This window comes from Cervus canadensis, chromosome 28 (assembly GCF_019320065.1).
Source record: "Cervus canadensis isolate Bull #8, Minnesota chromosome 28, ASM1932006v1, whole genome shotgun sequence".
Classification (NCBI taxonomy): domain Eukaryota; kingdom Metazoa; phylum Chordata; class Mammalia; order Artiodactyla; family Cervidae; genus Cervus; species Cervus canadensis.
The window spans coordinates 32897793-32925483 of record NC_057413.1 but is presented as its reverse complement, the minus strand read 5'-3'; positions in this window follow the sequence as shown (position 1 = coordinate 32925483).

Sequence of the window (27691 nt, the reverse complement as noted above, 5' to 3'; positions counted from 1 at the left end):
AGGAATGCAGAAGACAGGAAAGACTGAAATTTGCATAATTTAGAAATATTATATGAGCTAACTAGACTCAGACAAAATTATTCACAAATTTAAACTCATAGCTACTAATGGGTTAAGAGACTTCCTGAGATTATGGAACTGTCAATGTTGTCTTGAAATTTAGGAGGGGCTTCTTAAGGTAGTCTTCAAGTGATTAATTAATGTTATGTGTTTTTCTAACTTTTAGTGCTCTTTCACAGCTGAATATAAACAAATGAGTTTTAGCACTCAACTGTAAGATTCATTAACAATTGTTCAGTTGATAAGTCCTGTCCAACTCTTTGCAACCCCATGGGCTGCAGCATACCATGCTTCCTTGTCCTTCACTGTCTCCTGGAGCCTGCTCAAACTCATGTCCATTGAGTCAGTGAGGCCATCCAACCATCTCATCCTCTGCCACTACCTTCTCCTCCTGCCCTCAATATTTTCTAGTATCAGAGTGTTTTCCATGAGTCAGTTCTTTCTAACCGGTGGCCAAAGAATCAGCACTTCACCTTCAGCATCAATCCATCCAATGAATATTCAGAGTTGATTTCATTTAGGATTGACTGCTTTGAGCACCCTGAAGTCCAAGGGACCCTCAAGAGTCTTTTCCAGAACCACAGTTCAACAGCAATAATTCTTTGGTGTTTAGCCTTCTTTATGATCCAACTCTCACATCTGTACATGACTACCAGAAAAACCATAGGTTTGCCTACATGGAACTTTGTCAGCAAAGTGATGTGTCTGCTTTTTACTATGCTGCCTGGGTTTGTCATAGCTTTTCTTCCAAGGAGCAAGCATCTTTTAATTTCATGACTATAGTCACAGTCCTGAATGATTTTGAAGCCCAGGAAAAGAAAATTCATCACCATTTCCACCTTTTGCCCCATCAAAAAAATTTACTATGAAGTGATGGGACTATATGCCATCATCTTGGTTTTTTGAAAGTTGAATTTTAAGCCAGATTTTTCACTCTCCTTTGCCTTCACGAAAAAGTTCTTCAGTTCCTCTACGCTTTCTGCCACTAGACTGGCATCATCTGCATATCTGAGATTGTTGATATTTCTCCCAGGAATCTTGATTCCAGCTTGTCATTCATCCTGCCTGGCATTTGGAATGATGTACTGTGCATATATGGAGAAGGAAATGGCAGCCCACTCCAGTACTCTTGCCTAGAAAATCCCATGGACGGAGAAGCCTGGTGTCCATGGTGTCGCAAAGAGTCAGACACGACTGAGCGACTTCACGTAATGTGCATATAAGTTAAATAAGCAGGATGACAATATACAGTCTTGACATACTCCTTTCACAATTTTGAACCAGTCTGTTGTTTCATGCCCAGTTGCTTCTTGACCAGCGTATAGTTTTCTCAAGAGACAGATAAGGTGGTCTGGCATTCCCGTCTCCTGAAAAATTTTCCAGTTTGTTGTGATTCACACAGTCAAAGGCTTTAGCATAGTCAATGAAGCAGAAGTAGATGGTTTTTGGAATTCTCTTGCTTCTTCTATGATTCAACTGATGTTTTCAGTTTGGTCTCTGGTCAGCCTTTTATAAACCCAGCTCTAACATCTGGAAATTCTCATGTACTGTTCTCATGTACAGTTGAAGCCTAGCTTGAAGGATTTTGAGCATTACCTTGCTAGCATGTGAAATGAGTGCAATTGTACACAGTTGTTTGAACATTACCTTTGGCATTGCCTTTCTTTGGGACTGGAATGAAAACTAATCTTTTCCATTACCATGGCTACTGCTGAATGGTACAAATTAGCTGACATATTGAGTGAAGCACTTTAATAGCATCATCTTTTAGGAGTTGAAATGGCTTAGCTGGAATTCCATAACCTCTGCTAGCTTAGTTCATAGAAATGTTTCCTAAACCTCACTTGATTTCAAACTCCAGCACGTCTGGCTCTAGGTAAGTGACCACCTCATCGTGATTATCTTGGCCATTGAAATATTGTTTTGTATAGTTCTTATGTGTATTCTTGCTACCTCTTCTTAATCTCTTCTTCTTCTGGTAGGTCCTTGCCATTTCTGTCCTCTATTGTGTTCATTTTTTGCATGAAATATTCCCTTGGTATTTCCAATTTTCTTGACACGATCTCTGTTTTTCCCACTCTATTATTTTCCTATATTTCTTTGTATTGTTTAATTAAGAAGGTTTTCTTATCACTCCTTGCTCTTCTGTGGAACTCTGCATTCAGTTAGGTATACCTTTCCCTCCTCCTTTGCCTTTCACTTCTCTTTTCCTTCTTTCTTTTTTTCTCCCAGCTTTTGTAAGACTTCCTCAGACAACCACTTTGCCTTCTTGAATTTCTTTTTCTTTGGGTTGGTTTCGGTCATGACCTCATAACACTGGTACAGTGTTATGAACCTCTGTCCACAGTTCTTCAGGCACTCTGTCTACCAGACCTAATCCTTTGAATCTATTTGTCATCTCCACTGTATAATCATAAGGGATTTGACTTATGTCATATCTGAATGGTCTAGTGATTTTTTATACTTTTTTCAAATTAAGCCTGAAATTTTGAATAAGGGGTTCATGATCGGAGCCACAGTCAGCCCCTTGTCTTATTTTTGCTGTTTGAATAGAGTTTTTTCATCTTTGACTGCAAAGAATATAATCAATCTGATTTCAGTATCGACCATCTAGTGATGTCCATATGTAGAGTTGTCTCTTGTGTTGTTGGAAGAGGGTGTTTTCTATGAGTAGTGTTTTCTCTTGGAAAAACTCTGTTAGCTTTTGCCCTGCTTCATAGTGTACTCCAAGGCTAAAGTTGCTTGTTAATCCAGGTATCTCTTGACTTCCTATTTTTGCATTTTGTGTTCCAGTCCCCGTGATGAAAAGAACGTGATGAAATTATCTTTGCTTTATTTATTTATTTTTTGGTGTTAGTTCTAGAATGTCTTATAGGTCTTCATAGAGCAATTCAATTTCTTTGACATTAATGGTTGGGGCATAGACTTGGTCTTTTCTGATATTGAATAGTTTGCCTTAGAAATGAACAGAGATCATTCTGTTGCTTTGGAGATTGCTCCCAAGTACTGCTCTTCAGGTTCTTTTGTTGACTGTGTAGACTACTCCATTTCTCCTAAAGGATTCTTGCCTACAGTAGTAGATATGATCATTAATAATTAGCTTAGAGCCAATAAGTAGATAACAATCTATATGTGCTCTGGTGATTCTAAATATATTATTGAAATCAATAAGCTAAATGAATTATATTTCCAAAACTTGCCATCATGGGTCTTTCTTCTTTGCCTACAATCTAATTGTAACAAACAATATGAATTTACTATTTTAATTAGGTTTATTAAACATTATAAATTAAAATTTAATTTTAGCATTGTACTTTAGGATTGGCTAAATATTTATTACCGAGACAAATAACTCTTAGAGACATTCAGAAGGCCATGTACATATTAGATTGTCAATTTCTTAAAAGTGAAATGCTTGTCTTTGGTATATTTGTAGTTTCAATACTGACCATATGCCCGGCAGGTAGAAAGTGTTGAATGCATGTTTAGAAAATTGAACTGAAAGCAATGAATTACCATATTCAAGAAGTTAGAGATATGATTTTCCATTTTAAAAATTACAGTATTCCAACTAAAAATAAATAGAATCAAAGGATAAATAACCATTAATGGTTAGCAATATATTGCTATATATCATTGCAAATATTTTCCTTTCCTTTAAGTCATAATTGAAGATCACCTTGTTAATGGTAAAATTTTATTGAAAAGCTAAGTTTTATTTGCTTTATTACACATTTCCCCCCAATTAACAGTATTTATCTTAATATTGAGAACTGTGATTGATCTCTGCATGTAGATTTGGCTTTTCTGAGCTAAGCTACTACAGCAAAATTAACTTACCTCCATAGTTCACTCCATAGAATAAATACACAAGAATTGTGCATTAGACTACCATTCTAAGAATTCAATGATTGATGTTTGTTTTGTCAGTATTTTATACTCAAGGACTTGTAAACATCTGGCATAAAATAAACACTCAATAAATATCTGTACAACATCAAAATTATAAAAATATTAATACAGGTAGTTTGGGAGCTTATATCTTCTCCTAAAGTAATATGTATCAAGGGTATATCACTACCTTATAGTATTTACTGAGTCATCATTTTCTGTAGAAAATTGAGTCATACACTTGGAGACAAAAGCAAAAGAAATATTTTACAATTAAGTTAAAGCTTATGAAATTATTTAAAAGTCTTAATTGACCATATGTTTTGCCACTGAGTAAACAAAATGAAAATTATTTTTCTCTTACCCACTTTCAATAGAACTGCCAAAAAAACAAAAGACCTAAATCAAATATATTTGGATTCCAAGGCTGTTTCTGTGTTTCTACATAGTTGTGTGCTGTGATCTGTGATTCATCCTACTACTCCTGGGACATTCTTAAAGTATGACAAAACCTCTCCCTTTTCTTTTCCCTCAAATCTCAAGACAAGCAAATAGTACGTACAAGGAAAAACTAGTATCAGATCAGGGAGTTTCAGTTTACAAAGGTGAACTAAGCCCAATCCTGACAGCAGTGAGTTGTGTCTCCCTTTGATTTTGTGTCTGTGGCTGAGGTTTGTGTGGAGCCTGAGGTGCTGGTGACCCTCTGAGTGGTCATTTTGTGCTCAGGGTCGTGAGCTTTGCATTTTCACAATATCCATGGCAAAGACTGACCTTATGCTACCCTTAGATCAAATTCCTCACTTTGGGGCTAGAAGAAAAATGAACCAAATTTTTATTTAGAAGTAGAAAAAAGAGATATGATTGTCAATACACCAACCTCTTTATCTCACACAAATGCTTTATGGGGTTGTACAAAGCAAAAAGAACAAATTCATTAACATAAGAAAAAAGTTTAACAATAACTTAAATATCTCAGGCCAAAACCAAGAAAATTTCTAAAATCTCTGTATTGAGTACCTCAGATTTAGAAATAGCTAAGTAATTATCTTAGAAATATAGGGTCTAAAAATATTATTAATTTTCTTGCATCATTTTTTACTGTAAGGTTTTCAGTCTTATATTACTGATTTCACCTTTCACCCGAGTTACTAAGGTAGTTTGCAGCTGATCCATGTTGCTAATTTCTCAGTTACAAACAGTCAGAAATAGAGTTTCTAGGACATTCATGATCTGACCCACAGTCAGCTCCAGTCTTGTTTTTTCTGACTGTATAGAGCTTCTCCATCTTTGGCTGCAAAGAATATAATCAGTCTGATTTTGGTAATGACAATCTGGTGATGTCCATGTGTATAGTCTTCTCTTGTGTTGTTGGAAGAGGCTGTTTGCTATGACCAGTGAACTCTTTTAGCAAAATTCTGCTAGTCTTTGCCTTGCTTCATTTTGTTCTCCAAGGCCAAATTTGCCTGTTACTCCAGGTATCTTCACTTCCTACCTTTGCTGTAATGAAAAGCACATATTTTCTGGGTGTTAGTTCTAGAAGGTTTTGTAGGTCTTCAGACAACCGTTCAACTTCAGCTTCTTCAGCATTACTGGTCGGGGCATAGACTTGGAATGCTGTGCTACTGAATGGTTTGCCTTTGAAACGAACAAAGATCATTCTGTCATTTTTGAGATTGCATCCAAGTACTGCATTTCAGACTCTTTTGTTGACTATGATGGCTACTCCATTTCTTCTAAGGGATTCTTGCCCACACTAGTAGTTATAAAAATCCTCTGAGTTAAATTCACCCATTCCAGTTTATTTTAGTTCACTATTTCCTAAAAGGTTGATGTTCATTCTTACCATCTCCTGTTTGATCACTTCCAGTTTGCCTTGACTTATGGACCTAACATTCCAGGTTCTTATGCAAGCTATCATCAGACTTTACTTCCATCACCAGTGACATCCACAACTTTGTATTGATTTTGCTTTGGCTCCATCTCTTCATTATTTCTGGAGCTATTTTCCACTCCTCTCCAGTAGCATACAGACAAATAGATTCAAGGTATTAGATCTGATGGAGTGCCTTAAGAACTATGGGCAGAGGTTCATAACATTGTATAGATGGCAGTGATCAAGACCATCCCCAAGAGAAACAAATTCAAAAAGGCAAAATGGTTGCATGAGGAGGCCTTACAAATAGCTGTGAAAAGAAGAGAATCGAAAAGCAAAGGAGAAAAGGAAAGATATACACATTTGAATGCAGAGTTCCGAAGAATAGCAAGGAGAGATAAGAAAGCCTTTCTCAGTGATTAATGTAAAGAAATAGAGGAAAACAATAGAACAGGAAAGACTGGAGATCTCTTCAAGAAAATTAGACATACCAAAGGAACATTTCATGCAAAATGGGCTCCATAAAGGACAGAAATAGTATGGACCTAACAGAAGCAGAAGATACTAAGAAGAGGTGGCAAGAATAAACAGAAGAGCTATACAAAAAAGATCTTTATGACCTAGATAATCGCGATGGTATGATCAGTCACCTAGAGCCAGACATCCTGGAATGTGAAGTCAAGTGGGCCTTAGGCAGCATCACTGTGAACAAAGCTAGTGGAGGTGATGGAATTCCAGTTGAGCTATTTCAAATCCTGAAAGCTGATGCTGTGAAAGTGCTGCACTCAATATGCCAGCAAATCTGAAAAACTCAGCAGTGGCCATAGGACTGGAAAAGGACAGTTTTCATTCCAATCCCAAAGAAAGGCAATGCCAAAGAATGCTCAAACTATTGTGCAATTGCACCCATCTCACACCCTAGCAAGTAATGCTCAAAATTCTTCAAACCAGGCTACAGCAGTACATGAACCATGAACTTCCAGATGTTCAAGCTGGTTTTAGAAAAGGCAGAGGAACCAGAGATCAAATTGCCAACATCTCTTTGATCATAAAAAAGCAAGAGGTTTCCAAAAAAACATCTACTTCTGCTTTAGTGACTATGCCAAAGTCTTTCACTGTGTGGATCACAACAAACTGTGAAAAATTCTTCAAGAGATGGGAATACCAAACCACCTTACTTGCCTTCTGAGAAATCTGATTGCAGGTCAAGAAGCAACAGTTAGAACTGGACATGGAAGAGACTGGTTCCAAATTGGGAAAGGAGTACATCATGGCTGTATATTGTCACCCTGCTTATTTAACTAATATGGAGAGTACATCATGAGAAATGCCAGGTTGTATAAAGCACAAACTGGAATCAAGATCGCCTGGAGAAATATCAATAACCTAAGATGTGCTAATGGTATTCCCCTTATGGCAGAAAGTGAAGAATAACTAATGAGCCTCTTGATGAAATTGAAAGAGGAGAGTGAAAAAGTTGGCTTAAAAATCAACATTCATAAAATGAAGATCATGGCATCTGGTCCCATCACTTCATGGCAAGAGATGGGGAAGCAATGGAAACAGTGACAGACTTTACTTTGGGGGGGGGGGGGGGCTCCAAAATCATTGCAGATGGTCACTGCAGCCATGAAATTAAAAGATGCTTGCTCCTTGGAAGAAAAGCTATGTCCAACTTAGACAGAATATTAAAAAGCAGAGACATTACTTTGCCAACAAAGGTCTGTCTAGTCAAAGCTATGTTTTTTCCAGAAATTATGTATGGATGTGAGAGTTGGATTACAAAGAAAGCTGAGCACTGAAGAAGTGATGATTTTGAACTGTGGTGTCGGAGAAGACTCTTGAGAGTCCCTTGGACTGCAAGGAGTTCCAACCAGTGCATTCTAAAGGAAATCAGTCCTGAATATTCATTGGAAGGACTGATGCTAAGCTGAAACTCTAATACTTTGGCCACTTGATGTGAAGAACTGACTCATTGCAAAAGACCCTGATGCAGGGAAAGATTGAAGGCTGGAGGAGAAGGGGATGAAAGAGGATGAGATGGTTGGATGGCATCACCAACTCAATGGACATGAGTTTGAGTAAGCTCCGGGAGTTGGTGATGGTCAGGGAAGCCTAGGGTGCTGCAGTCCATGGGGTCGCAAAGAGTCAGACACAACGGAGCCACTGAACTGAGCTAAACTCAACATTCAACTTCACAAACCACATTTAATGCAAAGACTACTTCCAGGAAAGTAGACGTTTCAGTTTCCTGAAAACTTTCGCTTTTACTTTCACTTTCATCTCAGATTCAAAGGACTTGTTAACAAAATAAGCCACTCATTAAATAAAATAAATAATACATTTTTAGAGAAGTATCTAGCTTACTTTCAATATACTAATATTAGAAGAAAAGCGAAATAGAAAGAGCAGATGATACATCACCAAATTGAGTTTTGACCCACATCCAGATTCAAACAACGCTGGGAGGTCCCGCTGGCAAAGCACACCTGGGATCCCAGTTGGGAAAAGGTCCCTGGCAGCATGTCTGTTCCAAGAGTGAAACTTCAAAGATTGCAGTTTGGATTCCACTTTATAATCTCAAGATGCTAACTGACATCATCATCAATTTGTGACCAAATTGCAGCTGTGGTTTCATGTTAATGCTGTTTATTTTGTTATGTAAAACATGGAATGCAGTTAAGCCTGGAGCTTGGTTGGCCGGATCCCCTCTGGGCTCAGCAATCTCAAGATTTCTCCCCCATCTTATATGGTCATGCAAGTCTTGCCCTCACAGCAGGCTGTCACTCACAGTCACTGGCAGGCAGGGTAGCATCCAGGCAGGCGAGAAGCAACGTCAGAGGCCTGCTGAAGCAAGCCTGTGTCTCTGAGGCCTAAACAAGACTATTTAATTCCCCTGATGGTAGGAGGGGGCTTCCCTTGTGACTCAGACAGTAAAGAATCCACCTACAATGCGGGAGACTTGGGTTTGATCCCTGGGTTGGGAAGATCCACTAGAGGAGGGCGTGGCAACGACTCCAGTGTTCTTGCCTGGAGAATCCCCCTGGACAGAAGAGCCTGGCGGGCTACATTCTGTGGGGTCTGAGTCAGAGACCAAGCGCAATAAACAACAGTAGGAGCGGGTGGCACGCAGTTCTGAGGAAACACCTCCGAAAACAAAAAAAGAACAGTCCTTAAACCTGGGCAGCAATGATGTTGAAATACATAATCTTTCAGAGTGGAAGTGATCCAGGAGCTCACTCCCAGAGATAAGTGTATGAAACAGGAAACGGAATATACTGGGGGAAATTCCACTGAGCCCAGGATGTCTATTTGAATTGATGAATTAAAATTATGGTATGAATTTCAGAATCCCCTAGGAAAATATTCATTATAAGAATAGAAGTCCCGCATATAGCACAGTGAGTGCCATGTGAGTGATTTTCCAGTCTAACTCCAGTGTCAGGGGAGGGACAGGGAATCCTGAGATTGTCCATTGGCACTGAATCAAGAGGTGTGTTGTCAGTTCTTCCAAAAGCTTTGTGCCAACACAGTCATGCTGATGCAGGTGGCTGGATTCTTGGCATTAAGAGAGAAATGACTTACGAATTAACAAACTAAAGCAGATATGCAGAAGTGGTGGTCCCACTACAGAGAAACTGAGAGGGTTTTCTCACAAAATCTGTGGTAGCTCACAGTTCAGAAGGAAGCCTTGAGGGTGGGTGAGATGTGATTTCTTCACTTCTGAAAATGTAATTTATTCTATAAGGGGTTTTCTTCTTTCTCAGGATTTCAGCCTGTCTTTGCAATTCTAGGATTTATATTTCTATCCCTGGTTTGTAAAATTCATTTCAACTGCATAATAATTGCTTTACCCATGTGACCTACTTGTACCCTGAAATCAGCACGTGCAAGCCCAAATTTATTGCTTTGGCTCCAAAAGCAGCATCTCCTAGTGACTTGCATGTTTTGATTAATAGCACATGCAGTCTCTGGCTTACCCAGAATGAAACTTCTGAGACATCTCTGACTCTTTTCCACTTCTACTTGATAAGTTAAAAAAGTCCTCAGTTACCTTCTAAAATGCATTTTACTTTCACGTTCTACTTTTAGTTTCCTCCTGCCACCATGTTTCAGTTACAGTATTGGTAACAACAAAAGCTGTGACTATTTGATGAGCAAGGTGACTTTACCATCCTCATTCACCAACTAATCCAAAAGGGAGGTACTGGTGTGGTTTCTCTTTTCCAGATGAGGAAAGTGGTCCTAGAAGAGATTTGCTTAAAGTCACCAAAGTAGTAAAAAATAGAGTTGAAGTAGGAGGTAGATGGGTTCCTGGGCTGAGCATCTGAAGTTTGTCAAGTGGTGGAAATTGGGGTTTGCTTCCCCCGACACTTCAAGAACACAGTTAATGGCAGGAGCATAGAGGAGATGAGATCTGCTGAAATTAAGAAGAGATGAACACCTCTGTCATTCTTGGTGTCAAGGAGACTGCCTCAACTACACGTCTGCAAAAAAACTCCTTGGGGGTCAAAAACGGAGGGGACACTAACCTATAAAAAGTTCTATCAACCTCCCAAGGATCCCCATACTAGGATCCATCTTGGCTAAAATGTGCACACGCATATTGGGAAGGGCCTTGGGGCAGGTCAAACATGTGTGATGAAACAAGATGATTGACCAGAGGAAAACAAAGACCTACAAAACTGTCGAATATAAGTGATTTAAATCACATCTCTGGCACACTCCTCATTAGGGAGGACTCACACATTCTTCTTTGGGTGTGTACTTCTGTTTTGCTTCTGCTCCAAATAAACTGCATTTTTTATCTCTTTGCACATACTGTTCTTCCAATAAACTCTGTGCCTGCTTAACAATATCTCTTTCTGGATTTCTTTCTGAAAAAAAAAGACAAGATTCTCTGCTCTGCTGACATCTGAGTCAGTTGAGCAAACCAAGTCCACTCCAAAGCCCAAAATCTTACATGTGTGCTCACTAGCCTTCCACAGACACATTTAAACAGACTTATGCCTACATCTCAAAAATGAAAGAACGATGCAATCTCAGAAATGACAGAATGATCTCTGTTCGTTTCCAGGGCAAACCATTCAATATCACAGTAATCCAAGTCTGTGACCTGACCAGTAATGCAGAAGAACCTGAAGTAGAATGGTTCTGTGAAGATCTACAAGATTAGAACTAACACCCAAAAAAGATGTCCTTTTCATTATAGGGGACTGGAAAGCAAAAATAGGAAGTCAAGAAACACCTGGAGTAACCGGCAAACTTGGCCTTGGAGTACAGAATAAAGCAGGGCAAAGGCTAACAGAGTTTTGCCAAGAGAATGCACTGGTCATAGCAAATACCCTCTTCCAACAATGCAAGAGAAGACTCTACACATGGAATCACCAGATGGTCAAAACCAAAATCAGACTGATTATATTATTTGCAGCCAAAGATGTAGAAGCTCTATACAGTTAGCAAAAATGACACCAGAAGCTGACTTTGGCTCAGATCATGAACTCCTTATTGCCAAATTCAGACTTAAATTGAAGAAAGAAGGGAAAACCACTAGACCATTCAGGTATGACCTAAATCAAATCCCTTACGATTATACAGTGGAAGTGAGAACTAGATTTAAAGGATTAGATCTGATGGACAGAGTGCCTGATGAACTATGGATGAAGGTTCATGACACTGTACAGGAGACAGGAATCAAGATGATCCCCATGAAAAAGAAATGCGAAAAGCAAAATGACTGTCTGAGGAGGCCTTACAAACAGCTGTGAAATGACGAGAAACGAAAAGCAAGGGAGAAAAGGAAAGATATTCCCATTTGAATGCAGAGTTCCAAAGAATAGCAAGGAGAGATAAGAAAGCCTTCCTCAGTGATCAGTGCAAAGAAATAGAGGAAAACAATAGAATGGAAAAGACTAGATATCTCTTCAAGAAAATTAGAGATACCAAGGTAATATTTCAGGCAATGATGGGCTCAATAAAGGACAGAAATGACATAGACCTAACAGAAGCAGAAGATATTTTTTAAAAAGGTGGCAAGAATACACAGAAGAACTGTCCAAAATATCTTCATGACCCAGATAATCATGATGGTGTGATCGCTCACCTAGAGCCAGACATCCTGGAATGTGAAGTCAAGTGGGCCTTAGGAAGCATCACTACGAACAAAGCTAGTAGAGGTTATGGAATTCCAGTTGAGCTATTTCAAATCCTTGAAGATGATGCTGTGAAAGTGTTGCACTCAATATGCCAGCACATTTGGAAAACTTAGCAGTGGCCACAGGGCTGGAAAAGGTCAGTTTTCATTCCAATCCCAAAGAAAGGCAATGCCAAAGAATGCTCAAACTACTGCACAATTGCACTCATCTCACATGCTAGTAAAGTAATACTCAAAATTCTCCAAGCCAGGCTTTAGCAATACATGAACTGTGAACTTCCAGATGTTTGAGCTGTCTTTAGAAAAGGCAGAGAAACCAGAGATCAAATCGCCAATATCTGCTGCATCATTGAAAAAGCAAGAAAATTTCAGAACATTTACTTTTGCTTTACTAACTATGCCAAAGCCTTTGACTGTGTGGATCACAACAAACTGTGTAAAATTCTCAAAGAGATTGGAATACCAGACCACCTGACCTGCCTCTTGAGAAATCTGTATGCAGGTCAGGTAGCAACAGTTAGAACTGAACATGGGACAACAGACTGGTTCCAAACACTAAAAGGAGTACATATAGGCTGTATATTGTCACCCTGATTATTTAACTTATATGCAGAGGACATCACGAGAAACACTCGACTGGATGAAGCACAAGCTGGAATCAAGATTGCCGGGAGAAATATCAATAACCTCAGATATGCAGATGACACCACCCTAAGGCAGAAAGCAAACAGGAACTAAAGAGCTTCTTGATGAAAGTGAAAGAGGAGAGTGAAAAAGTTGGCTTAAAGCTCACCATTCAGAAAACTAAGATCATGGCTTCCAATCCCAACACCTCATGGCAAATAGATGGGGAAACAGTGGAAAGAGTGGCATACTATTTTTGGGGCCTCCAAAATCACTGCAGATGATCACTGCAGCCATGAAATTAAAACAAGCCTGCTCCTTGGAAGAAAAGCTATGACCAACCTAGACAGCATATTAAAAAGCAGAGACAATACTTTTCCAACAAAGGTCCATCTAGTCAAAGCTATGGTTTTTCCAGTAGTCTTGTATGGATGTGAGAATTGCACTTCAAAGAAAGCTGAGCGCTGAAGAATTGATGCTTTTGAACTGTGGTGTTGGAGAAGGCTCTTGAGAGTCCCTTAGACTGCAAGGAGGTCCAACCAGTCCATCCTAAAAGAAATCAGTCCTGAATATTCATTGGAAGGACTGATGTTGAAGCTGAAACTCCAATACTTTGATGCGAAGAGCTGACTCATTGGAAAAGACCCCGGTGCTGGGAAAGATTGAAGGCAGGAGGAGAAGGAGATGACAGAGGATGAGATGGTAGGATGGCAACATAGACTCAATGGAGATGAGTTTGGGTTAACTCCAGGGGTTGGTGATTCACATGGTGTCCTGCAGTCCATGGGGTCACAAGGAATCAGTCACGACTGAGCGACTGAACTGAACAGAACTGCTTACCTCTTGTCCTTTGGTACAATCACTGTCCACAGTGATTTATCCTAACCTTGCTGTTTGAAAAAACTGTTATAATGTGAAACTCCAATTATGTTGGCCTCACATAGACCTCATGATGTCTGCATTTTGCCTACAAAGTTAGATAAAACTCTTCTCTCTGCAATTCCAAAATTTTCATGTTTTGGGCATATACTATCATTTTCTCCTTATTACTTTATGTTTTTCCTAGATAACAATTCCTAAGCAATCTACATCATTTTTCTGATACTGTGGCTCAGTGCCTAAGATCATTCTGCCTTGATTGTCATGCTGTGAACTCCTTAGTCAGTCTTTTTGAAATGAAATCACAATGATTAATATGTTCCTGAGAAAACTTTTGTAAACAGGGGAGCATTCTCTTTCTTGGGCCCCCATTTCATTTGATCTGTGCATCAATAAAACCCCTTAACTCCATTTTGTGGTAGTCACTTGTGTATGGGTACTATTCAGCTTATCAGAAAACAAACTCCTTAATAGAGGAACTTGTCCTTACAAGTTATATTCATCTTTATTTTACCCACTGGTTAATTAAATAGCTATGAATTATATACTGAATTAGGCTGAGATGATAGAAGTTTGAGCGAAAGGTGTCTGATGTGGGAAATAATGGAACAGAGGTGAAGAGTCACAGAACCAAGAGGAATACTAACATTTAAAGGAGGCTGGAGTCTACATGGCCCAGGGGCTCCAAGGCAGGAGGGACAGGGCAGAGATGCAACCCTATCCTCAGCAACGTCAATTGTGGGCTGGAGGAAAAGTACAATCAGTGGATAATACTACCAGGATGTTCTGCAACAGTACAAAGAGTGTTAGGACAGAAGTATTTTGAAGGAAAAATGGAAATATGTGGAACTCACACTGAATGGCTTAATTTTATCAATATGTTGCCAACAAATCCATCTTCTAGGGTTAAAGAAGAGAATGAGCTGATGACTAACAGGGAAGGGAACAAGTTTACAGTATTTTCTATGGGGAAGGAGACAAAAATCCACAAAAATGAATGAAAATATTGATCCAAAACATTGAGAACCACCTGAAGGAAGATAGAATCAATCCTAGTGAACCCAGTCAATGTGATTTTCTTACTTTTATTCACAACACTTAGACCTTAGAACAGTTATTGTTACCATATAACACTACAATAAATTGCATAGAAACAGTTAAAATATTGAATGTAGGTTTTTAATAAATAAGGTGGTGTTGTGTGTGTAAATATGTACACACAGTCAATTTTTACACTATGTTGTTGCTAATTGTATTAAATAGTGTATTTACAGAGGTAAGATAGATATGCTGTTGCTTAGACACTGAGTCATGTCCAGTTCTTTGCAACCCAATGGACTGTATCCTGCCAGGCTCCTCTGTCCATGGAATTCTCCAAACAAGAACACTGGGGCAGGTTGCCATTCCCTTCTCCAGAGGATCTTCCCTACTCAGGGATCAAATCTGGGTCTCCTGCATTGCAGCCAGATTCTTGCATTGCAAGCTGAGCCACCAGGTAAGTCCAAGATATATGTGTACATATGTATCAATTAGATATATAATATAATTAAATTACATATCTTAATTAACATGTGCATATACAACACATGGCACATACATATAGCAATTAAAGGCCAAATTAGAGATGAAGGGAGAAAGTAATAAAATGACACTTCTTCTGAAAAAGTATTATGTTCATATTCAAATGCAGCTGCTTGTAATGAAAATAAGTCTATTTGACTAGAAAAATAATGATTCAAATATTTCAAAATGTTATCAGTTTTCTACAATAAAAGCTATCTTCTTATTTAATGATCAAAACTGCCTCCTAAATATGATTCTGTCGTTCATTTTTTTATTTTCTAGAGTCTTTGTTTCAATCTAACATTTGATATTTATATGCACTTTAATTTTCTTGCCTCTTATTTTTTAAATTTATTTATTTATTTTAATTGGAGGATAATTACTTTGCAATATTGTAAAGTATGTACGGTTTTGCCATACATAGACATGAATCAGCCACGGGTGCACATGTATCCCCCCATCTTGAAACCCCCTCTCTCCTCATCCTATCACTCTGGGTTGTCCCAGAACACCGGCTTTGAATGTCCTGCTTCGTGCATCGAACTTGTACGGGCCATCTATTTTACATATGGTAATATGCATGTTTCAATGCTATTCTCTCAAATCACCCCACCCTCACCTTCTCCGACATGGCCCAAAAATCTATTCTTTACATCTGTGTCTCTTTTGCGGTCTTGCATATAGGGTCATCATTAGCGTCTTTCTAAATTCCACATATATGCGTTAATATACTGTATTGGTATTTCTCTTTCTGACTTACATCAGTCTGTTTAATAGGCTCCAGTTTCATCCACCTCATTAGAACTGACTCAAAGGCATTTTTAATAGCTGAGTAATATTTCATTGTGTATATGTACCACAGCTTTCTTATCTATTTGTCTGTCGATGGACATCTAGGTTGCTTCATGTCCTAGCTATTGTAAACAGTGCTGCAGTGAACATTGGGATACATGTGTCTCTTGCAGATCTGGTTTCCTCAGTCTGTATGCCCAGCAGTGGGATTGCTGGGTCATATGGCAGTTCTATTTCCAGTTTTTAAGGAATCTCCACACTGTTCTCCAAAGTGGTTGTAGTAGTTTGCATTCCCACCAGCAGTGTAAGAGGGTTCCCTTTTCTCCACACCCTCTCCAGTATTTATTCTTTGTAGATTTTTTGATGGCAGCCATTCTTACCGGCGTGAGATAGTTTCCGTTGTATACACTTTAATTTTTAAAATTATCTTCTATATCACATGATTATATATTTTTTGTAATACCCACACCTGCATAGAACAAACACTGATTAGAGACAGCCAATGAGCAGTTCTCTTCACCAGTAAATATACAAGATCTTTATACTATAACATTTTTAAAGGATTTATATAGAAATGAACTCCCAGGGTTTCAGTCCTGGCCCTCTTCTTTATTATGGATCTAACTGGGGATAGCAATGCCTTGCAGCAGCCTATTTTTAAGTAGGCAAATTAAGAAGTGTTCTATTTCTGTAGTTCGGTAAGTCAGCCTAAACTCAACCATCTATTAATCCTACTCTGACCTGAGGCTGACAACCTGTTAACTAAATATCTGTCCTGTTGCTTGTGACTAATGCCTTGCCTTTTCTATTATTTTTATCAATTGATACATACCCTATGACAGTGACTGAATTAAGCCCTCACAGAACATAGATATATAGGATCCCCTGCCCTGAGAAGCAAACAGGAGAGACCATCCTGCAGTACTTTCAGGGCCCGATTCCTGCTTTCAGGTGATAAACTTGGTTACTCCAGGTCCTCCTCAAGCTGGGACCAGAATGTTGATAGTTGATGATCAAGTGAGACACTGCATGAGGTGTCAGTTGATGAGCAGCAAGAGACAGATCAGGTTAATGGATTGGCCGTAGAGAGGAAGAAGGACAGAGAGTATCTATATTTGGTTAAATAATAATAACAACATTGCAAATTGCCTCCTAGATTCCAAACACTGATCTAAGCATTAATGCGTTAATTTAGTCATTTCTGACAAAATTGTCCTAGAGTAGGAGTTATTATTCACATTTAGTGAAAAGAAAACAGATCCAAAGAAGATTGTTCAAGGTCACAAGCTAATAGGTGTAATAAGTGGAGGAATCAGATGAAATCCTAGGCAGTCCAGAAGTGACTAGACTTCAGAAGGAACAGAATATAAAAATGAGACTACTGTTGTGAGGGGTGGAATTTTAGTCAAACAGAAACTGCAGTGGGGAAGCTGGGCCTGTATGTTCACATCACTTTTTCCCATCTGTTCATCAAGGCCTCTGCTCCCCTCTGAACATGGCAAGTGACTTCTACAATTCTAAACTGATGTAGGTAAATGAAGTGTCCCTGGAACAATACCTGAGCATTTGAGATATTGAAAAAAATGGCTCAAATGTATACTCTGCAGGCAAGATTTTAATGTTAAGATACTATATAAAGTGCTTAACTGTTAACATTTAAATGATTTAAGTGTTAAGATATTATATAAAGTATTTCATTGTGCACATAAAACAAAAATTGGATTAGAAACTGAATTAATTGAAGGTTCACTAAGCAATAAAGTGAATTAAGTATTGATCCTGAATAGTTTAAGAATGAGAAACTAGTTCACATCTGAATGTTATAAGGCATGCCCTACATAAAAAGCAGTCTTTTTTTTTTTTTAAGAAATAATATAATATTAGTAGAAGTAATTCATAGTTTAGTGAGTGCAAGAGAGGCATCAATTGGTTGACATATGGAGCTAGTTCACCACTATGAAGAAATGGTAGCATAGTAACAGTTGCAACACAAGACTGATGACATTCAAAACACAAGGAGATCAGAAGTTAAGGGAAATTTATGAAAATCAATGAGCTTTTTTTTTAATTTTTTTAAACTTTACTATGATTTCTTCTTGCTTAAGATGGTGACAATGATCAGTTCAGTTCAGTTGTGTCCAACTCTTTGCGACCCCAAAGCACACCAGGCTTCCCTGTCCATCACCAACTCCTGGAGCTTGCTCAAACTCATGTCCATCGAGTCAGTGATGCCATCCAACCATCTTATCTGCTGTCGTCCCCTTCTCCTCCAGCCTTCGATCTTTCCCAGCATTAGGGTCTTTTCCAATGAGTCAGTTCTTCACATCAGGTGACCAAAGTATTGGAGTTTCAGCTTCAGCATCAGTCCTTCCAATGAATATTCAGGACTAATTTCCTTTAGAATGGACTGATTGGAACTCCTTGCAGTCCAAGGGACTCTCAGTCTTCTCCAACACCACAATTCAAAAGCATCACTTAAGTGCTCAGTTTTCTTTATGGTCCAATGCTCACATCCATACATGACTACTGGAAAAACCATAGCTTTGACTATACAGAATTTCGTGGCAAAGCAATGGCTCTGCTTTTTAATATGCTGTCTAGGTTGGTCATAGCTTTTCTTCCAAGGAGCAAACATCTTTTAATTTCATGGCTACAGTCACATCTGCAGTGATTTTGGAGTCTAAGAAAATAAAGTCTGTCATGGTTTCCATTTTTTCTGCATCTATTTGCCATGAAGTGATGGGACCAGATGCCATGGTCTTTGTCTTTTGAATATTGAGTTTTAAGCCAACTTCCTCACTCTCCTCTTTCAGCCTCATCAAGAGTCCCTTTAGTTCCTCCTTACTTTCTGCTATAAAGGTGGTGTCATCTTCATATCTTAGGTTATTCTTCAGTCAATCTTGATTCCAGCTTGTGCTTCATCTATCCCAGCATTTTACATGATTTACTCTGCATGCAAGCTAAATAAGCAGGGTGACAATATACAGCCTTGACATACTCCTTCCTCAATTTGGAACCAGTCCGTTGTTCCATATCTGGCTCTAACTGTTGCATCTTGACCTGCATACAGATTTCTCAGGAGGCAGGTAAAGTGTCCTGGTTTTGCAATCTCTTTAAGAATTTTCCACAGTTTGTTGTGATCTCTTTAAGAATTTTCCACAGTTTGTTGTGATCCACACAGTCAAAGGCTTTGGCGTAGTCAATAAAGCAGAAGTAGATGTTTTTCTGAAATTCTGTTGTTTTTCTGATGATCCAACAGATGTTGGCAATATTACCTCTGGTTCCTCTGCCTTTTCTAATCCAGTTTGAACATCTGGAAGTTCTTGATGCATGTCCTGTTGAAGCCTCACTTGGAGAATTTTGAGAATTACTTGTCTAGCATGTGAGATGAGTGCAACTGTGTGGTAGTTTGAACATTTTTTGGCTTTGCCTTTCTTCAGGATTGGAATGAAAACTAACCTTTTCTAGTCCTGTGGCCACTGCTGAGTTTTCCAAATTTGCTGGTATATTGAGTGCAGCACTTTCACAGCATCATCTTCTGGGACTTTGAATAGCTAAGCTGGAATTCCATCACCTCCACTAGCTTTGTTCAGAGTGATGCTTCCTAAGGCCCACTTGATTTCACATTCCAGGATGTCTGGCTCTAGGTGATTGATCATGCCATCGCAATTATCTAGGTCATAAAGAACTTTTTTGTATAGCTCTTCTGTGTATTCTTACCACCTCTTCTTAATATCTTCTGCTTCTGTTAGGTCCATACCATTTTTGTCCTTTATTGTGCCCATCTTTACATGAAATGTTCCCTTGGTATCTCTAATTTTTTTGAAGAGATCGATAATCTTTCCCATTCTATTGTTTTCCTCCATTTCTTTTCATTGATCCTTAAGGAAGGCTCTCTTATCTCTCCTTTCTATTCTTTGGAACTCTGCATTCAAATGGATTATCTTTTCTTCTTTGCCTTTATCTTCTCTTTCTTTTCTCTGATAACATAAGGCCTCTTCAGACAACCATTTTGCCTTTTTGAATTTGTTTTTCTTGGGGATGGTCTTGATCACTGCCTTCTGTACAATGTAATGAACTTCTGTCCATAATTCTTCAGGCACTCTGTCTATCAGATCTAATCCCTTGAATCTATTTGTCACTTCCACTGTATAATTGTAAGGGATGACAATGATAGAAGGCAGAAAATGAATTGCCTTGAAACACAAACAAAAATGTTTGAGTAATTGGAAAATATAAAGATTGGAAATGGTGGGCTATATGTCTTAAATTTAAACAAGAGAATGTATCCTATTATTTCTGAAGAATTGGATGGAATGAGGAGGGCGAACTGGAGCTGGGAAGCCAGGGTATGCCCAGGAGACTGTGACAAAAGTGAACACATGGTTTTGGTGTTAATGCAGTGCATGTGATGTTGGAGAGGAAGCAATCGATATGCAACATAATAAAAGTAAAATTTACAGAATCGTGGCCACCTGGATTGGGGACATGGCAGGCAGGAGAGCTGAAGGAGATCACAACCACGTGGATGGACAGACGCTGGTCAGTATGTCCCAGTGCCCTTGCCATGCTACCTCACCCTGTGCTCTGAGAAGCTCACCTATGCCAACTGCTCCACCCTCTACCATGCCTCTGCCCTCTGGCTTAGATTTATCACCCAGGCAGAAGAAACAAAATGCAAGAGTGAGGTCACTATATATCCCTGGTCAAGCCTTCTCACCCACATCCTCCCTGAGTTCCAGCCAACGCCATCATCTGTCCCAGGTCCCAGGGCCTATGGTTAGCGACAACTTTTCTCGTATTGGCCTGGGATTGCTACACTATTATTGATTCCTTATATGCCACCAAATCTTGATAAATAACCCTTTCAAATTTTTCTAATTTGTTTGTTTGCCATCCACTTCTGTTGGAAACTTAATTGAAATGGGTATGTTTAGTTTTTTACTTTAAAATTTTAATTGAAAAATTCTGCTTCCCACCATGAAAGTGGGACAAAAATTTATTCTGCTGCTAAAAAAAGAAAACTTGAGAAATGAAAAATCAGGTAGTAATGGACAATGATCCTCAAGAGACAGGAAACAAAAATGGTGAGTTCTGTGATCATCCAAACATTTTGAGCTTCTCAGGAGGCACTAAAGGTAAAGAACCCACCTGCCAATACAGGAGACGTAAGAGAAGTGGGTTCAGTCCCTGGGTTGGAAAGATCCCCTGGAGGAGAATATGGCAGCCCATTCCAGTATTCTTACCTGGAGAATCCCATGGACAGAGGAGCCTGGCGGGCTACCGTTCATGGAGTTGCAAAGAGTCAGACATGACTGAAGCGACTTAGCAGCACCAGCTTCTAAGCCAAGGTAGTCACCTGAAGAGTTGCCATCTGGAGGTGGAGGTGACACGCAGAGAGATGAGAAAATGGGAGTTCATAAGACAGAGTCCAGGGAGGACACTCAGCCCAGGGAGAAGCCCAGAGAATTCCTGCAGAGGGTCCCCCTCAAGTCCTCAAGAGAAACTGCAGAGCCCAATAATGTGGGGTCTGGGGACCATTGCCCCATACCCAGGAGGAATGACAATAATGCCCATTCCATCCAACTGGAATGAAAAAAGCCCCATAATTTATAGAATATTGGGTAAAGTGCTCAGGAAGTCTCACCCCAGAAATAGAGAATGAGTGGCCCCAGAGTTAACAATGCTTCAGAACCACCTAAGTATAGAAGAAGAAAAAACAAGCAGAGAAAGGAGGGGGAAAAGAATATGATAAAACAGAAAAGGACTATCAATAAGGTAGATAGAAGCACATATATATATGATCAAATTAAATATAAATGATATAATTATTCCAATTGTCAGAGACAATAAATCCAACTTTATGCTGTCTTTAAGTAAACTCAGTTTAAAATTAAAAAAAAATGCTAAAAGTGAAACTACGAAAACCTTAATCATAAGAAATTTATAGTGGCAATATTGTATAAAAGAACAAAGAACATCATTCATAATGATAATGGAGTCAACTTATCAACAGACTATGAAAACCCAAAATGTGTATGAAACTAAGCTTCAAAAAAATGAAGAATAATTTATAGAGCTTAATATATCACATTTTCTTCCCATTTATCTATCTCATAAACATCCATTTATCATATCTGCATAGATAGATAAATATCAATTTACCACATACACACAGCATACAGAATAAAATGTGCCTCAATAATTTTAGTATGATTTATATCATGGTATGTTCTCTATCATAACAAAATCAATTTAGGAATCAATATCAGAAAAATATCCCAAAACCTTCAAATATTTAGACTACAAACAAATACTTCTTTTTAATTTATAAGAAGAATAATCTTGAAGTAAATTCTAAACAATTGGAATTAAATGAAAATAACTGAGTATATACAAACTGCAATAATACTATTCAGTAAGATTCAATTAAAACATCGCTAGGTAGTATGTATAAGTTTAACATTTATATTAGATAAAATAAAGCTGTAAAATCAATAAAATGAAGAAAACTTTGAACACACACTTCCCAAATAAAGGTGCACACGAGGACAATAAACATATTAAAATCTTCAACTTCATTTCTTATCAGGAAATGAAAATTTACATACAATACTATTACCCTTTCATTAAAATGGCTACGATTAAAAAGGATGACAATATCATGTGCTGACAAGGATTTGGAACACCTGGAATAGCAGGGACAGGCAAGAAAGCCCTCCTCAGCGATCAGTGCAAAGAGACAGAGGAGAACAACAGAATGGGAAAGACTGGAGAGCTCTTCAAGAAAACCAGAGATACCAAGGAACATTTCATGCAAAGAAGGGCTCAGTAAAGGACAGAAATGGTATGGACCTAACAGAAGCAGAAGATATTAAAAAGAGGTGGCAAGAATACACAGAAGAACTACACAAAAAAAATCTTCACAACCCAGATAATCACGATGGTGTGATCACTCTCCTAGAGCCAGACATCCTGGAATGTGAAGTCAAGTGGGCCTTAGGAAGCATCACTATGAACAAAGCTAGTGGAGGTGATAGAATTCCAGTTGAGCTATTTCAAATCCTGAAAGATGATGCTGTGAAAGTGCTGCACTCAATATGCCAGCACATTTGGAAAACTCAGCAGTGGCCACAGGACTGGAAAAGGTCAGTTTTCTTTCCAATCCCAAAGAAAGGCAATCCCAAAGAATGTTCAAACTACTGCACAACTGCACTCATCTCACATGCTAGTAAATTAATGTTCAAAATTCTCCAAGCCAGGCTTCAGCAATACGTGAACTGTGAACTTCCAGATGTTAAAGCTGGTTTCAGAAAAGGCAGAGGAACCACAGATCAAATAGCCAACATCTGCTGGATCATCAAAAAAGCAAGAGAGTTCCAGAAAAACACCTATTTCTGCTTTATTGACTATGCCAAAGCCTTCGACTGTGTAGATCACAAGAAACTGTAGAAAATTCTGAAAGAGATGGGAATACCAGACCACCTGACCTGCCTCTTGAGAAACCTGTAGGCAGCTCAGGAAGCAACAGTTAGAACTGGACATGGAACAACAGACTGGTTCCAAATAGGAAAAGGAGTACGTGAAGGCTGTATATTGTCACCCTGCTTATTTAACTTATATGCAGAGTACATCATGAGAAACGCTGGGCTGAAAGAAGCACAAGCTGAAATCAAGATTGCTGGGAGAAATATCAATAACCTCAGATATGCAGATGACACCACCCTTATGGCAGAAAGTGAAGAGGAACTACAAAGCCTCTTGATGAAAGTGAAAGAGGAGAGTGAAAAAGTTGGCTTAAAGCTTAACATTCAGAAAACTAAGATCATGGCATCTGGTCCCATCACTTCATGGCAAGTAAATGGGGAAACAGTGGAAGTAGTGGGTGACTTTATTTTTCTGGACTCCAAAATCACTGCAGGTGATGATTGCAGCCATGAAATTGAAAGATGCTTACTCCTTGGAAGGAACGTTATGACCAACCTAGACAGTATATTAAAAAGCAAAGACGTTACTTTGTCAACAGATGTCTGTCTAGTCAAGATTATGGTTTTTCCAGTGGTCATGTATAGATGCGAGAGTTGGACTATAAAGAAAGCTGAGCGATGAGGAATTGATGCTTTTGAACTGTGGTGTTGGAGAAGACTCTTGAGAGTCCCTTGGACTGCAAGGAGATCCAACCAGTCCATCCTAAAGGAGATCAGTCCTGGGTGTTCATTGGAAGGATTGATGCTGAAGCTGAAACTCCAATACTTTGGCCACCTGCTGCGGAAAACTAACTCATTGGAAGAGACCCTGATGCTGGAAAAGACTGAGGGCAGGAGGAGAAGGGGATGACAGAGGATGAGGTGGTTGGATGGCATCACCGATTCAATGGACATGGGTTTGGGTGGACTCTGGCAGTTGGTGATGGACAAGGAGGCCTGGCGTCTTGTGGTTCATGGGGTTTCAAAGTGTCAGACACGACTGAGCAACTGAACTAAACTGAAGAATACATAACTGGCAGGAAGGTTAAATTGTACAAACAACTTTATTAAATGTTCTGTCAATTTCTTACAAAGTTAAACACCATTTTATGAGAAATTCTCACAGGAATATATCCTATAGAAATGAAAATACATGTCAGCATAAGGGTTTGTTCATGGATCTCATACCAGCTTTATTCATAATAACAAAACACTGGAAACAACTTGAGCATCATACAAGTGAGTGGGTAACCAAACTGTGTGTAAGGAAGTAAAAGCCAAGAAAATAGTAAGAATAGTGATGAATTGAATAAATTTGACATAATACCTGTAGGACACAGAGACCAATAGTAAGAATTCACAAACTGTAAGAATACATAAAATCTTACCAAAAAACCATAAGCTAAACAGTTACCCAAAATGAATTTCACAAGATTGGATTAATTCAGTGTGTGTTCATTTTTATTTGCTTTTTATTTCTCCAGCTTTATTGAGTTAGAAATATCATGTAATTTTGTGGAAGATGTGATGATTTGATAAATGTATATTTTGCACAGTGATTAACACAATAGCATTAGTGAATACATCTCTTGCCTCACTTAATTATTTGTTCTGTGGTATAATAAAAACATTTCCACTTAGTCTCAGCAATTTTAAATTGCAAATTAGCAATACAGTATTATTAACTATAGTCATATGTACATAAAATCCCAAGAACTTTTTCATCTTATAACTGCATGTTTTTCCTTTTGACCAATATCTCCTAATTTTTCCTACCCATTCCTAAACCCCACCACCATTCTAGTCTCCTTTTCTATGAGTTTGGGTTGTATTCGATTCTACATATAAATGTCATTTTACAGCATTTATCTTTCTCTGTCTGACTTGTTTCAGTTAGCATAATAACCTCAAGGTCCATCCATGTTGCCGAAATGGCAGGATTTCCTTCCTAAAAAGACTGAATAACATTCCATTATATATATTTTAATATATAATTTGAATGTATTTTATATTTAAGAAGATATTCTTTCCACATCTTGGCATGTGTGAATAATGCTGAAATGAAGATGGGGGTGCAGATATCTTTTCAATATTCTGCTTTTATTCCCTTTGATTTATACCAAAAAGTGGGATTGCTGGGTCATATGATAGCTCTATTTTTAATGTTTTGATGAACCTCCATACTGTTCCCCATAGTGGTTGCACTAACTTACATTCCCATCAACAGTGCACAAGAGTTTCCTTTATCCATGCACCCACAAGACTGACTGAAACATTGTTGTGGGTTAAATTCATTTCACTTGCCTTCACTAATCAAAGTTTTAAGACTTGCATGTCCTCCAAGTTGCATGGAGCCTAAACAATAAGATCTTTTCTGAGTTATTTCCAGGAACTTGGAGGCAGCTTGAGGTGTCTAGCTTAATGTAAGCCAGTTAAGACTCGATGAGACCACCCACCCTCCAACTGGGTGTGCACTCCAGGACCTTTTGACAACAGTGACCTATTGCTTTGTCACGTCTGGGCAGAATGACGATCACCACACCTGTTTCCAATCCCTGTTCCCCAGACTTCCCACACTTCCCTCTCACACCACCCTACTTCTTATTTATCATCCCATAATGCACTGAGTCCCTTGGCTTCAGGAGGCAGCTCTGAGATCTGTTCTCCAATCTCCTAGCTGACTACCTTGCAAAGGAGTGCTCTCTCTGTTGCAAACCTTTGGTGTCTCAGCATTTTGGTTCATGCAGAGTTAGGCAACAAATCTGATTCACAAACATTTGTTGTTTTTTAGTAATAGTCATTCTGACAGAGGGCTTCCCTGGTAGCTTACATGGTGAAGAATCCGCCTGCAGTGCAGGAGACCTGGGTTCAATCCCTGGGTTGGAAAGATCCCCTGGAGAAGGAAATGGCTATGCACGCCACTATTCTTGCCTGGAAAATTTCATGCACAGAGGAGGCTGGTGGGCTACAGTCCATGGAGTCACAAAGAGTCGGACATGACTAAATAACTAGCACACACACATACATTCTGACAGATGTAAGGTAATGTCTCACTGTGGTTTTGGTTGGCACTATCCTGATGATGAATGATGTTGAGCATCTTTTCATATACCTGTTGGCCACATACATGTACCCGTATCTTCTTTGAAAAAAATGTCTATTTAAAGCCTCTTTCCACTTTTTAAACAGATTTTTTTTTTTCTTTTTTGAAAATTAGTTGCATGAGTTCAATTTATATTTTGGGCCCTGCATCTTGGAAAAGTGCCGGGGTCCAGCCTCAGCAGGATCCAGGGGGTACCCTCAGGATGAACGGCGTCGGTGAGAGAGAGAAGTGAGACCAGCCTTGATAGGGCCAAGTCTGCAAGGGAGAGAGAAAGAGAGAGAGAGAGAGAGTGACCAGACATGGGGGTGCACAGAGTCTGGCAATGCTTTATTTTTTACCGTGGCTTTTATACCCTAAATTAGTACTTTTCTAAGGGGAAGATAGTTTAACATTACATCAGCTTGTTCTTCACGAAACCAGGGTGTTTTCTGCATACTTCTTTGTTTATGAGGGTCTTGTACATTATCTTCTGGCCTTGGGGCCTATTGACATTTTATGACCTAGGTGAATGCAAAGCTGTTTTCCGTAATCTATTCTTTAATGAACACAAAGGTCAGTCCTTTTGCAGAAGTTATCAGTTAAATTTATCTAAAAGGTTTACCACACAGAGACTCTGCAGCTCTGGTGAGGCAGCCCCTGTTTAGCATTCCTGGTTAAAATGAACAATTCTAAACTCTTATTTTTCTAAATATTTAACTATAACCACTTTTAGAATAATATTTTATGTTCTCTAATAGGGCTTCCTCACCCCCCGAAGGGCTCTGTGCCTATTAGGGCCTTTTGTGTGATCAGGTTCTTTATGCTGTTTATGATTAAGGTGTCGTGAGCAGTCATGTGCACTAGTACGCATTTGCCAAGCAGGCTAGAATGCCAGCAAAGGGGTCTAAATTGAAACACTCCTTTCATCCTGGATAATCTTATAGGATACCACCATCCGGGGGACATATTAATTAAAGTTCTAAGTTGATTCTGTTTGGAAAGAGATCGGGGAAGGCCTTCTACCCATGTCACAGAAATTAGGGAGTAGTCTAATATAGCAAGCATCAGAAAGACAGAGATCATCTTTAAGATGAGCGCTGGGGCAGCTTTTCGAAATCCCTGAAGTCCTGATCTGCCTTGCTTGTCAGGTCTCCTCCTCACGACCTTGTCATGGGTGGGATCTCGTGTGCTGGCTCCTGGTAGATAAGCTGGGATGGAATTGGACCCCGGTTTTCATGGCCAGGACTGAGGTCAGCAGACCTGCTCCTGGAGGTGTGGATGGATGTGTCTACTGTCAGGACTTTGGG